General features: G+C 34.6%; 1 pseudogene; it reads right to left on the bottom strand.

Moving 5' to 3' along the window:
- Nucleotides 1–1,406: 1,406 nt before the first annotated feature.
- LOC121787392 lies at nucleotides 1,407–6,415 on the bottom strand (annotated as a pseudogene).
- Nucleotides 6,416–15,998: the final 9,583 nt, after the last annotated feature.

Raw genomic sequence — 15,998 nt, 5'->3', positions numbered from 1 at the left:
AATGAAATGCCACGATGGACTCATTCAATCGACATCGTATGATGATGATGATGATGATGATAGTAGTGACTCGGGCTGCATTACATCTCTCGATGAAAGTAGTTTGAGTTTTGTGGGCGAGAAGAATGAGGGTGTGCCCTTGAATTTTGGAAATATGATTGTTTGGGCAATAATAGTTGTTATTTTATTTGATGCAGTACAGATGCTCGAGTCAAAATGGCAATCAGAATAAAGTTTAGGGTTTAGGGTTTGTAATTGTAGAAACGTTAGAAGATCATAAATGTTCTTTCTCACTTTGAAGTTGAGATAATTTGTAGGATGTGTAGGTAATAAGAATTTTTTTTTTCTATTCTTTTATATTTCCATCATTTGTTAAATAAAACGATTCTTTTCTCACTTACGATAATTCATTTAATTATTTTAACGAACTAGCTATTTGAGGTATTGTTTGGAAGTTGTACTATGTCGAGCTATGGACTTGGGTTATTCGACTTCAGGTTTGGGTTAATCTTAGCAGATTTTTAGCTATTCAACTACAAGTCATTCGTGTTAAAGATTTCAGGGTAAAACTTCAACCATAATTTTGGAGTTTAAGGCTTTCACTTCAAGTCAATTGATACAAACATATATAATAGGATCTCCCAATTATTTAGTTATCTTTTGATTCACCAAATCTCTCGATAAGTTAGGATAGTAGTATTCTAGTATTATAAATATCATAGATTGTTATCATTTTATTCATTTAATCAATTAATAAGAAGTATTTTTCCCATCATATTTTCAAGTCTAGTATTATAAATATGATAGATTATTATCATTTTATTCATTCAATCAATTAATAAGAAGTATTTTTCCCATCATATTTTCAAGCTCTACAAACGGTAGCCACGTTTCTGTCTGACGGGAATCCCCCACACGCAGAGCTCTACCCGATCTCCGCCGACCCTGAATCAGGGCGCCGGAACCCCTCTCACCGTTGAGCTCCTTAACATCAATAAGCTCAAAACGTTAAGATTTTATAACCAATATCTTGATAATTATATGGTGGTAACTAACAAAGAAACAAATTTATAAATGAATGTCATATCAACTCAATTACTAAGATTCTTAGAGTACGAACAAACATTTTTCTTAAAAGATTATTGCATTTTTCTTATTTGAAACTAAATGTTTTACATCAAATGATTCATTAAAATATGAAAAAGTGAAATGTATAAACTTTCAAAAATATTAAATCAAAATGTACTTCAAATAACCGGTATGCAATTCTACCTCTTTTCCATAACAAAATTCCGAGTCAAAAAGTGTTCCAAATTTTCCCATCTCTCGTGATTCTTCAAAAAGTGAGTTTCTTCACGGGAAATTTATGTTTAAAAAATATACGTAAGTAAATTACTAAATAAAACTAAGGGTTTAGCTTAATATTTATAGCTTAGATTAATATCTATAATTGATCAATCTCTACAAAAATTCATAATCATCATACATTAAGTAAATAGAGCTAATATAATGATGAGAAAATACAGAGAGAATGTAAGATCTTAATCTTGACAAAATGTCCAAACATATGGGACAGATTTGTAGACAATAACAGGATTATCTGAAATAATTTGATTAATCCAAATGATTATTAGCAGAAAATTAAACCAGTAATAAACCTGATCATCATCTCATCTTCCCCCAGACAGCTCAATATCCTCCTGGAGGTTGATTGAATGCTCTCCCCAGTTGAATCTGCCTCTCGTTTTCGAGCCTCCGCATCTTCTCAAAGTTCCGCCACACCTCCCATCTCTCCGCGAGCCCTTCTCCCTCCAGCATCCGCACAACCTCAGACATCGCTGGGCGCTGCTCAGGGGTAGATTGGGTGCAGAGTAGGGCTATCTGAACCATAATCTCGACTTGCTCGATGTCGTAGTTCCTCGCTAGATTGCAGTCCACAATGTCTTCTAGTTTACTCTCCTGCTGCAGCTTCTTCACCTTCAAATGTTGAGTTCAAAATCATTATCATACAAAATTATAAGCACGAGCTGTTTCGTTGAGGGGGAGATGGTGGGGACTTACATGGTCGAGAAGCAAAACGTCGTCTTCCTCTTCTATGCGCGAAAAATCTATGGCTCGCTGTCCAGTTACGAGCTCCAGAAGCATGATTCCATAGCCAAAAACGTTGGTCTTCTCTGAGGATTTCCCGGTTGATAAGTACTCAGGAGCTATGTGGCCCATCGTTCCACGCACTTGTGTCGTGATGTTGGTTTTCCTGACATCGACCAGCTTGGCCAAGCCGAAATCGCCAACAACGGCCTGCAAATTGGAATCTAGCAGCACGTTTGCAGCTTTAACATCACGGTGAATGATCTTGGGATTACAGTGCTCGTGGAGGTACTCTAATGCGCGTTCTGTGCCTAATGCCACCGATTCTCTCGTGATCCAGTCCAATACAGGGTGCCCTGGTTCTGTTTGGATAGAAAGAATAAATATTCCACTCGATTTTCGCAAAACATGCCAATGTTCAAGCCATAAGTTTATGATGAGAAAGTACCTCGCAAACGAGAGGCAACACTCAAGTTTTGCATAAAAGGGTAAACCAGAAGGCGTTCGGTTGGAGTGGTGCAGAATCCAATCAGACGCAAAAGGTTTCTGTGAACAGCCACGCTTATCATCTCGACTTCGCACTGAAACGCTGTATCGCTCCCGGGCGTATCAAAATCCATTATGCGCTTAACAGCAATTTTCGTCTTATCACCAAGAATCCCTTTAATAAACCTTTCCAGAGCCCCCTTGCCCGAGGACATTCTTTTCACTAAAACCGTCTGTAGCCACCTGCAGTTCTCTCCAAGAAAACCTCTTCAACTGACCAAATTCAATTTTCTGGTCCACATCGCCTGAGCACACGAGTTACAGATTAATAAAAGAACGAAATCAGTAGCACGATTTCAACTTTGACATTCCTACGAATGATGAGGGCGATAGCACTTGAGAAGAACAAATACTTATCAAAACAAACCTGCAACATCAACGAAAACTTCACACCCGTAGCCTATAGTCCAGCCCTTCCACGTGAATAACAGGACAGAAAATCCAAGTAAAAAGACAGTAAATAGTGGAGCCACAATTGCCAATATCAGGCCAGTTCTCGATTTCCTTGGATCACCTGCACAGACAAACTAAAGGTCAATATCTTCCAGTTACGGCCTTACTGCCACATAACTTTCCCGGATATGGAATTTGATATTTTCCTGTACATCATAGAATACCAAACCGTGTGACTCTAAAATACATGTACCTGCATTTTCAGATGCACAAGGCGGGGAAGAAATGACGTCACAGTCCAACCAGTTCTTTGTGAAACTAAAGAGGAAGCAAATAAAGTTCGGTCAACGTAGGCCTATTTAAACTAAATATTTAAGGATAGGCCTATTTAAACTAAATATTTAAGGATAGGCCTATTTAAACTAAATATTTAAGGATATGATTCAATAACATGCGAACATGCACGATATATGATCATGAGATGGAGATAAGAGGTTGATCGTACTTATGTTTAGAAATCTGAAATAAATCCTTCGGAATTTTTCCGCTTAGCCTATTTGAATCGAGCTGGCTGCGAAATAATGATAAATGTTTCATCAATGACAGTGTGACAACATTTAATTATGGTAAACAAGGAGTATATCAGATAGTCTAAAATCTTGGGAATTTTGAGTTATTTGCAAGAAACGTTACTTACAGGTTGGAAAGACTTGAAAGTGATTTGGGAATTGATCCAGAGAGATTATTATCACTTAAGATCCTGCTCAGGTAAACAAGCGTATCTTAGTCGACGGGAACGAAATGGAATAATAAAAGTTGTTTGAATTTCTTATAGTGTGCTTACAAAAATTTGAGCCCCTTAATATTGCCTAGCGATGATGGTATTTCTCCTGTTAAATGGTTATTTTCCAGATCCAACATGGTCAAGCTCGTCAAGTTGCCAAACTCTTCGGGTATCTTACCACTTATACCATTTCCGGGCAATTTGCTGTTATAAGAATGAAGACCACATAAGCACTTTCAAATTAGTTGCTAAACGCAAACATAAACAACAGTCAGATCATAGGCTAGTGCAAAGGCAAACAAAAGACAATTTCGACGTTTTTCAATTGACTGCTGAAATTTGAAATTTAGAACTTATGTAAGTAGTTCATTCAACAGCCATAAACTATCTCATGCAAAATTTCTATTCTTGAAGTAAATTGGAGAGAGAGCAGATTCATTGGAAAGATTGAGACGATAGACGAGTAATTAAGTAGATTTTCACATTCACTATTAACAAACTTAATTCAGTATAAGTCAAAGCATTATAGACAGACATACAGGGTAGTCAGCATCTCCAGAATGGCTATTCTCGGTGATAAGGTTCTGGAAAATCCCATGTTAGGCAATGTCCTGGTAAAATTGCAATCGTGAAAAGACTTAATAGCAATATGAAGTTCATAAACAGAAAAATTACTAGGTGTGATCTGACATAAAACTACAGAGAGTATCCAAATACATTCTTGAAAAAGTAGTATACATCCTAAATTTTCTTACACTGATATGACATCGTTGTTAATGTTGCATGTAATTTTGGACCAAGTGCAAGGGTTAACTTGATCGCTATTCTAATCTGCGAGCTGATTGTCTGAAGCGTTTAGTGACTTCCTCAAAGCATATAATGCATCCCCTGAAAGACACCGATGAGTTATCTACTCAAACAACAGTAAGTAGAAAACGACTATTCTGTTTTAACTTTGACAGCTGAGATTAAACAAAAAATTGAATAAAGGCTGTCATATGCAAGACAATGTGATTTACAACAAAGTTGAATAGAAGGCAGTTGAGAAAAAAAAGTACTATTATTACTCCATGACGACAAAATTTATATACATCTATATCTCTTATAGAAAGAACAGAAAAAGGGATTCAATATTCTGTTAGTCTTTTCACTCTCAATGACGGCGCCAGTAATGCTCGCTGTATGATTTATTACATATGAGTGCATCATGTGATCCAACATATATAACTCCAACAGCATTAGCATATCATATACTCATGTTACTCTGTTCAAATTCTCAATCTCTTCAGTCTAAATCTAAGAGAACCTCGAATAATCAATTTGAAGCAGTTTCAAAAATCAACTTTTTTCCCTCAATTTCTTTGCATAAGTAATGCACATGACTTTATATAAACAGCTCATGGTCTGTGGTCACATCAATAGAGGAGAGAAGGAAAAAGAATCATTTGAAGCATACAATGAAGAAACAACAATCAACCATATACGAGCATTTAGAAAAGTGGTATTGACAAACATGCTCACCTTGTGCATCAGGAGCCACAAAAGAAGATAAATGTGCCAATGCTAAAACTCCAATCAACAGATCCATAACCGATGACAACAACTCATTTCCCACCAGGAGCTGTTGCAATGAGTTCTAACCAAAGCAACCTACAATGCCTTGCAGAGAGAGTGTATGTGCATCAGACTCCAAAACTGCTAATTCAGTCTATCATGCAAGAATCTCTGTTTAGGGAAAAGATATCCTTCATTTAATTGCTAAGAAAACAGCTTGCAAAATGAGCTAATTCTATCATTTATGGGAATCTAACAAGAACAGCCATAGAATAATTCATATTGACATCTAGGAAGCATCTTTCAAGAAAACAAAATAACCAATTTGAGAGAGAGACAGAGAGATTAACCACACCACTTCAAACAACTATGCATTACACACATTTCCTCCTCAATCACAACTCAACAACTCAACCTCTTAAAATTCGAATTTCCAAAATACATAAGCACCAAAACAAATGCCTAAAATCAAGCCCACCAATCAGTTTTCACAAACCATCAACAACCAAGAATCTTCTCAAATCAACAAGCTTTTCAGGAAAACCCAAAAATTACACCACACAGATTCTTCAAAGAGAAGAATTAAGACTGCGAGAGCCGTGAAAACTGCCTGAAGCGAAAAGGGCCTCGATGATTTCCAAAAGGGAGTCGAAAAAACACGAGCTTTATTCAGTTTGAAAGCAAGTGAGAAGCCTACAAAGCACACACGCTTCCGAATAAACTCCTTTCTGGTACTGACGCTCTAAATGCATGCTTTGGCAAAGGAGTGCGTGTAGATTGTGATACATAAATTGGCACTCCATCCGCAGTTACTTTTTAGGGAGAGAGGTAGATGAATTGGTGAGAGTGGTGGGCCATGCTTGTAGACATTTTTGGCACCAGTTTTGGAGGTTTGCTTCGCCTTTAATCGATGATGATTTACTATGAAACAATTCGCAGAAAGAGAAGAATCAGAGGCAGCTCAGCTCGCAGCTCTCATCTCTTCATTTGTTTCATTTCACCAAAAGTAAATTCAGATGAAATGCAGATGGACACCATTTTGAAATGAAGATATTTTGTGTGTTTTTTAAGAAATTATGTAATCATTTTCGAACTAATTAGGGTGTCCAAAATAAGGCGGACCCCCCATAGCTCCGCCCCAGTTTTTGTCTATAGCCCCATTTTTTTGTCCATATCCCTAAAATTTTGTTTCCGCCCACTATGGTGGACACTTCCAATAGCCCCCAAATTTTATAATCAATTTTCATTTTAAAATGTTTTTAGTTTCAATCAGGTATAATTAAAATTATCGCAATGTAAATAATTAGAAAACGAGGTAATTGAGGCCGAATATTCGTTGTATTGCAAAAGGGTAAAATTATACAACGAAAATTTTAAAAAAATACAACTAAAAATTCACACGGTGCCGCCACCTCCCATACGTGCCCACACTTCTTCAATCAAATCGGCCTGGAGTGTGGTATGTGATGTCGTCCTGTGCATATCAGCGAAACGTTGGATCAAATATTCATTGCTCCGTGATACGCCCATCTGGATCGGCGCGGAGGCAACACCGTGACTTGTACTTGCATTACAAGTGTCTCTCCACAAATTGTCCATTTCTGACCACAAATTCTATTGAGAGAAATTTTGAGTGATGAAGAGTTGGAATGGTGTGAAAATAATGAATGGAATGAGGTGTATTTATAGGTGAATTAAATTGAATTAAAAAAAATAGCCACCTATAGCCGCGCCGGGCACCGATCCACTATAGGCGCCCGTGCTATCCGCCGCGTCCGCCCCGAACTCGCCACGTCCTCGCCCCGGAGTCGGCGCATGCTCGTCCGCCGCCTACCGCCCCCATAGCCCCGAGGCTCGGCTATAGCCGCGCCTAACCACTGTGGACACTCTTAGAGCATCCCCATACGTGTGCTCTTAACTAAGAGCACAGAAGTGGGTCTGGACCCACTTTTACTCCTTGTCTTTAGCTAAGAGCACAACACCCACATCCGTGCTCTTAGCTAAGGACAGCTCAAGAGTCCCACCATTCTATTATTCAATTTAAATAAAAACATTTCCACAATATTAAAATGCATTAAAAATACCTGGAATACTATTACAAATTACAAATAATTAAAAATTACATAATTCAAATCCTAAAAATTAAAAATTACATAATTAAAATCCTAAAAATTAAAAATTACATAATTAAAATCCATAAAATTAAAAAGACTCACTACTCGTTGCCGAATTTCGCCCAAATGTGATTGATTAAATCTTTTTGTAGCTCAATGTGGGCTCTTGTATCGCGCATTATGTGTCTTCTTTCGATCCTCTCGTTCACCGTCGTATGCACACCTCGGCGTGGGGGAGACCTCGCGGTTGAGCTTCCGGCTTCATCCTCGTCGTAAAAGTTAGCCGCCATCGGTCCTTCGTCAGCTATAATCATGTTGTGCAAGATAATACACGTGTACATGATGTCGGCGATATTCTTAACGTACCACAGCTGAGACGAGGCCTTCACAGTGTTGAATCGGCCTTGAAGGACCCCAAAAGCTCTTTCGACGTCTTTCCGAGCAGACTCTTGATGCTCCGCAAAAAGAATCTGTCTCGGGTCTTGCGGATTGCTGAACGTCTTCACGAAAGTCGACCACCTTGGGTAGATACCATCGGCGAGATAGTAACTCATGTGGTACGCATTTCCGTTGACGGTGAAGTCAATCGCCGGTGCTACACCATTCAAAACATCATCGAATAGTGGTGAAAAATAGAGCACGTTCAAGTTGTTATTGGATCCGGCAACACCAAAATATGCATGCCAAATCCATAGACGGTAGTCGGCGACCGCTTCAAGGATAAGCGTTGGGCCGCCGCCTTTGTGGCCGCTTAAGTATTGCCCCCTCCAAGCAGTCGGGCAATTCTTCCACTTCCAATGCATGCAGTCAATGCTTCCTAGCATACCGGGAAAACCGTGGACTGTTTCGTGAAGATGAAGCAACCGTTGACAATCTTCGGTGGTGGGTGCTCGAAGGAATTCATTGCCGAAAGCCGAACGAACGCCGTCGCAAAAATTTTTTAGGCATAGGATTCCAGTTGACTCACCTATATGCAAATACTCGTCGAAGAGGCCAGCCGTTTGCCCAGTAGCAAGTTGTCGGATGGCACAAGTACACTTTTGCAACGCCGAGAGACTTTGCCGACCGGTTGCGTCTACACCTGATTGAAAGTATTCAACACGGGCGGACAATGTGTTGACAATACGCATAAACAACCGTTTTGACATACGAAAATGGCACCGAAAGTAATCTTCTTGAAACCGCGGCTGGTCGGAAAAATAGTCGGCAACGAGCCTTTCGTGGGCTCCCTCCCGATCACGATGGATGTAGCGACGTTTTGATCTAGTTGGTTGAGGAGGAGGGGCGGGGGTGGCGGCGGCGACATACGCTTCATAGGCGGCACGATATTGTTCATAATATTCTTGTTCTTGGCGCTCCGCTTCCGCAATGAGATCGGTGAAATCCATTTTTGAATTTTTTAGAGAGGGTTTGAGTGAGAGAGGAAGATGTAGATGATTTAGTATGAAAAAGTATGAATGAGAGATAATCTGATGTGAAAAGTGGATGATGAATGTGTGTATTTATAGATGATTTTGAGATTAAAAAAAATCTAAAAAATCCAAAAAACGTCCATAAACGGCTCTATTTTTTGGGAATCCAAAAATATATATTTTTTTAATTTTTGGTATTATTTTCGAATTAAAAAAAAAAATCAATTTTGGCAACGGCTAAGCCGTTGGCCAATCACATGGTGCCACGTAGGGCTGCTCAGCGGCGCGGACGTGCTCTTATTTAAGAGCAGCGCCGTGCCGCTGGCACGGACGAACGACATGCATAGGCGGACGAGCAGCGTCCCCGCCGCTGGCACGGACGGACACCATGCCGCTGCGGATGCTCTTAGTATTTAAAAATGAAAATAATAAAACAATTTTATTTGTTAAGAAAGTAATAATAAATATTATCACCTTATGCTAGTCACAGGTATACTTAAACAATACTCCCTCCGTCCCACATAATTTGACCCAGTTTTCCATTTTGGGCCGTCCCACATAATTTGACCCATTTCACTTTTACCATTTTTGGTAGTGGACCACACATTCCACTAACTCATTCCTACTCACATTTAATTATAAAACTAATATATAAAAGTAGGACTCACATTACACTAACTTTTTCAACTCACTTTTCATTATATTTCTTAAAACCCGTGCCCGGTCAAAGTGTCTCAAATTATGTGGGACGGAGGGAGTACAATAAAACCAAGGACAAAATGCATATCGGATGTGGCGTCGGTGCAGAAAAACTCGTTTCGAATCCAAAGCACCGACTTTGTGTGTCGCATTTGAATATCTTTTTGTTTTCTATTTTGGGCGGCGCAAACGCGTGGGTCGGGTCGGGTCGGGTCGGGTGAGATATACTCAAATTTAATGAGATTTTGGTTGAATCCGTACGCAACTCTTTTTCTTATGTAATACATCATCTTGTTATTTCGTGCGGAACGTAATAATGCATCTTCTTTTTTGTTCATAAGAATCTCGGTCGATACTTTTAGTATATATAATAAATATAAAAATAGTAAATTATACTAAAAAAAATAGATTGGATTTATAAAAATTTGCTCTTTATAGATCCAATATTATTTACTTTGCGATAATTTTCGTTATGCTACACTAATCTCCATTTTGGTATGTACTAGTATAAATTAATAAATCACGTGAATAATCAAGCACGACAAATTCGAATTTATAGAAAATTATTCTTTATAGATAAAATAATGATGTTTGTTTTGTTTTACATTACAATAATATCATAAGAGCCAATAGTTTATATTATAAAAATAGTGTAGAAAATTATTTCTAATCAGCAATGAGAAAAAAATTGTACCCGTATAAGTGGAAGAAATAAATTATTTAATGAATTATTCAAGTCAACCTAAATTTCACCATGAACTTATTATTTTTCCAAGAAAAGAAAATTTAATGCAAAATCCATCAACACGGGCACGACGAAGCATTTCGTTTGCTGATTTTGACTGTGGATTTCGGATCCATTAATTATTTTGACTGCTGATGACCGGGGTCTCTCAAGTGAGAGCCAAGTATCCTAACCAACCAGACTACAACGGATTAATGTTTAAATTGTAGTATATTGTTATAATAGTTGATCAAGAAAAACAACAATATTAAGTTGTGTTATTTCATTAAATAAATTAACTAAATAGAAAATACTACTATTATCTTAGAGTTAGAAAAAGGGTGAGACATAAATGAAGATCAACTTCATTTTTAGACGCACACTTCCGCCACCATGAAAGACCTCTTCCTTCCTTTCCGTTGCACACTTCCCCCACCATGGACCAAACTGCCCGGATACATGAGAGCGAATATCCACAAAGGCTTCTTATTGAAAGTCTGTTCAAGAGATTGTGCAACCCCTTACTACATAATACGCTGGAGAAGATGGACGGGGAATTGCAGAAGATTAAGAAGAAGATGCAGTCGCCGCCGTGACGAAAATAGCGGCCCTCATTCTCTAACCTAATTATCCCTATTAAATAGAAATAGGTCATTTTGATACAAGAGGAACATCTTTTTTATTACATCAACTATCTCAAATTAACAAATTTAGTCCGTAACATTTCATAATATCTTTTGAGGTACATCAACTATAAGTTAATATCAATTTTAGTACTCTTTGGTTATTTCCAATATTTTCATGACCAAAGTACCCTTAAGGCCATGAAGGGCAATTCAATCTATTTATTCTCTCATTTTCATTAAAGTATGTAATTTTTTTTCTTTCTTTATTCATCCACTTTCTTTTTTCTTTTAATTTATTTGGGATTAAGTTTAATAGTTTATTATACTATTATTATCAATATATATTATACCTTATTTGAATATTATGATATTACTTTCTAGTGCTAGTTAATACTTTTTTATATGGTTACATTCTCAATTATTTAGATAAAATTAAGATAAATATTTTATTTTAATGAATCTCATAATTTTATTAAACTGAAAATTTAAGTTAATTATAATATATATACTACATTGAAATAAAAATTTAATAAAGTAGAAAAAATATGATTCAAGAATAGTCAATAGAATAGATATGAGAACTATGAACAGTTTTCATGATGTTATTGTAAATGGCCTAAGGAATAACATTGATTTTTTATTAAATTGCCCCCATGTCCTTAAGGGTACTTTGGTCATGAAAATATTGAAAATACCCAAAAAGTAGTTGAATTGATATTAACATATAGTTGATGGACCTCAAAAGATATTATGAAATGTTACGGACCAAATTTGCTCATTTAGGATAGTTGATGTATAAAAAAGATGTTCCCTCTTGATATAAAGTAGCCAAATCTATTTTATTTTAAAGATTAGTGTAACTTCATTTGGCTTTTGACAAAATGTGGAGTTAGAAATAATAAAATTTTCATGTTTACTGCATCGAATAAATATTGTTAACAACTATATTTACATTTTATTGATCATAAGGAAGACTTTAAAGTCTGTAAGAAATAATTTGGCGACGTTGAAATTATTTTATATAATTATATCATTATTTTTATGTTTATTTTTAATGCCATTAGAACCATTTTAAACAATATAGTAGGGAAGAGTGTTAAAATTTGTGACAATAAAGAATAATAGACATTTTGCTTACTCAATATGAATTTAGTAAAACATTAAAAATAGAAATTATAGGTATTATTTTGTAAAATAGACTGATTTATAATTAATAAAATTGTAAAAATAAAATAAAAGACGACTAGAATTTAGAACCGGTAAACAAAATAACAATTTTTTATAAAATATATTTCTTAAGAATAAGTAATGTTTATACACTAATAAAATTTACTACTTCCTCCATCCCATTTAAAATGAAATACTATTTGGTTTTCAACACAGAACTTTATGTAGTGTTGTTTTGTGGGTTAATGAAGAAAGAATAAAGTAAGAGAGTGTAGTGTTATTTTGTGACTTAATGAAGAGAGAGTAAAGCAAGAAAAAGAAAAAAAGTATTGAGAGTGTTATTTCCATTTTTACAAACATTTCATTTTTAATGGGACAACCCAAAAAGGAAAATGTTTCATTTTTAATGGGTCATATGGGGAGTACTTTAATCAAATGTATTATTGTAGATGTATATTATACGTATAATTTTAGATCTATATAATGATATGGTTTCTTATTTTAAATAAATATTTCATGTGTTGAGAAAAATAAAAAGCGCCGTGCATAGCACGGGTGAACAATAGTTTATTTCATATGTCTAAATATGCACTTTTAGAATTAATTAGATGAACAATCGTTTATGCTAAATGTGCACTCTTTAAAAATTAATTAGATGATCAATCGTTTAGAGACGGTAAAATTTAATTAAATATTTGCTAATTTCCAGTTAACTAAATAGAAAATACTACTATTATCTTAGAGTTAGAAAAAGGGTGAGACATAAATGAAGATCAACTTCATTTTTACCTTTTGACATTGAGATGATTCTATCTCAATCTTGTTGATTATGAGTCTTTGTGAACGGTGAGGGTTATCGTTGTAATTTTTGTTTTTGTTGTTGAAGGGAGGGTGGTCTTGTTTTATTGTTTGCTTTGGTAGGTTGTTTCATATGTTTTATCCTTGTTTTTGCATATCTCAACGATTTTGTATTCTTTGATCTATTTACATGCCTTAGACTCGTTTCCTTATAAATATATATATGCTTGTAAAACACAACATAAATGAATAAGCAAAACACAATGTGAATGTAGGGATTTTTATATATAAAGCAGCTCAAACATACTTGATAGTATATAAACCCTAGCAGTATCACTCTACAATTCTTTGTCATCCACGCAGCCAAAAGAGTCAAAAAATGTTGTTTTCGTCGTCATAAGTAAAAAACTCTAAGTTGTCCAAATCATCTTCCTTATCGTCGTCAAAGAGTTAGTTTTACAACCTTCAAAAGGCCATACAAATATCATGAACCGAAGTAAATAAACAAAAAGTACACACGTACTTCATGTAGTTTAAGATATGTAAATTGGCACACTTTGCAATTACTGAGATAGGTAGATGAATTGGTGGGAGCAGGGGTAATGTTTAAGATTTTCTGTCGCTTTAACTAAATTTCTTCATATTTATTTCATTATGCGAAATAAAATTTATGAAATGATAAACAAAAGAATATTCGACATATTTTTGCTTTGGATTATACTTTTTCAATCACAATAACCCCACATGGCCACAAGAGTGCGTTTAAATGCTAACTTTTCTTTAAAATGTCAATACGATTACATTAAAATTTCAACACTTATTTGTGTTGACATTTAAATATCAGACTTAAAATTAAAAAGCATTTTAATTCTGTGAAAATATGAATTAACCGTTGAGTTATAACTGCAGGAGCAAGTTTACATTGCAATAATTTAAGATTGCACTGGTGAGATACTTCCTCGTCGAGCTTCATTTCATTGCAATATAGTGACCCTATACACTAAAAACCCAAACCTTGAAACCTAAATCATAAACCCTTAACTTTAAAATATAATCCGCCCTAGTTAAGTAAAATTATATTTCTAACCGACAAACATTTAATATTGCTTTTACCTCACATTGCCTCTTCTTGCTATAAAATCAATATTTTAGTCAACGTAATTGTTCAATTATGGAGGATTACATTTATACATATGAAACTGTCGTATAAGATTCTAAGTTTATATCTAAAATTATTATTTTAAATTTAAGTAATTGCAATGATACCCAAAATTCATAAATATTCAACCATAGAAGTATTAACATATTGTACACTATTGATTATAGGGTATATTTATTAAAAAACAATAGAAGTATTATAATACTTAGAAAAAAGCAAAATAGAAAAGGAAAATATAAAAATTGGAGTATGAAATAATTATATTTTTGAAGAAAACATTTAGCTATCACAGGCCAATACTAACAAAATTGATTTAGTTTTAATTAATTCATGAATAAATAAAAATATAAAAACTATATAGTGTTGTTAAAAACTCAACCAAGACTTTTAAAAAGTGTTCCAAAAATTATTGCTCTTTACAACAAAAATTTATCAGTACCCGTTAGTTTATTTTTATTTGAGTGAAATATTATTTCAAATATTTCTTATTTAATAAACTTTGTATTACATTTTATTATTTTTATTTTTTTTCCAATCATTCTTGAACTTGTAAACACATTCAAGTTTATAAATAGTTTTTAATTATATAGTAATAGATTCTTATTTTGTTTAAAATACACAAAATAATAAATAAAGAACATGCAAAAATAAGGATAGATAAAAGAAAAAAGTATGCTAAAATTGTATACAATTTAATTAATAAATTGTACAGTTTTAGTAAAATCTATTAATAATATTATCATCTATATATAATTAATTTACCTAAATTAATATATTAAATATGTTATTATCACTGTTTTTCTCTCAATTTATCATATAAATATTCCACCCAATACAACATACTGTAAATAAATTAATACTCTATATATACATTCAAGTATTTAACCATAGTTGCTCATTTTATTTTATAATGTGCACCATTCAGGAGTCTTCATCTTCTTGTTTTTTCTCAAGCAGGTAAAATATTATTTTCAAATTATTTATCCTAGAGGTTTGCTCCCCTCTTCCATCATCTAGTTCTCGTAAAATGACATGCATAATTAAGCGAAATGATGATTTGTTGATCATTGTGATATTTGACAGCGATTTTTTAGTCAAGAATATGTCAAAGTAGGTAAAAAAATCACAGAAAAAAGGAAATCAAATAATTCGAAATTAGATTTATATTGCAACCGAAAATAGTTCTCCTCCTTCGCCAAATTACAAGATCCATCTCCAGGCTGACATGCTCTCGAAGCTTGAAACCGTCCATGTCTAGTATGTTAACGTCACTGATCACAATACTGAATCCATTCTTGCGCTCGCATAGCAATCCTGTCTCGGCAGATTATAAGAGATTTTGCAAATTGCAAGCGGTCATCCATATCCATTATCATCAGCTATACCAGAATTTATAGGAGAAAAGAAGTTGAAAGAAGTATAGAAAATTAATGGCATAAACGTGTGGGAAGAAGAAGAGGAGACGGCTCACTCTCTAGTCTTCATTCTTCTCAAATCCTCTGCCACTCACCCTGCTGCACTCAATTAAAGGCATCTATCTCACTCTCCATACCGTCACCCTCTACCACAAATCTGAAATTTTGATTGAATAAATTTGCTGGGTGAAAGAATATTTATAGAGAGAAAATAAGTTGGCTATGATAGGCATTTGTGTATAATTTATACTAAAGAAATTCAATTATTTTTATTATATATAAATATACATGTTACTAATAAGAGTGAATACAACTTTGTATTTAATGAAAGATTTTGGATCATATTATTGTGGTGCTTAATTTGTCTACATTAATGAAGGCAAAACGTGAGAAAGTTGCAATCCTTTGTTAAATCAATTGAAATATAACATCAAATTTTTAGCAAATAATAAATGGCATCGATATTTGGATGAGAAAAACCCGTAACGGCCTCATCAAATTCTCCACACTCCTCTTTAA

The sequence above is a fragment of the Salvia splendens genome, chromosome 22 (assembly GCF_004379255.2).
Source record: "Salvia splendens isolate huo1 chromosome 22, SspV2, whole genome shotgun sequence".
NCBI classification, from domain to species: domain Eukaryota; kingdom Viridiplantae; phylum Streptophyta; class Magnoliopsida; order Lamiales; family Lamiaceae; genus Salvia; species Salvia splendens.
Note: the sequence above shows the minus strand (reverse complement) of the source record. Positions and strands in the feature narration are given on the sequence as shown.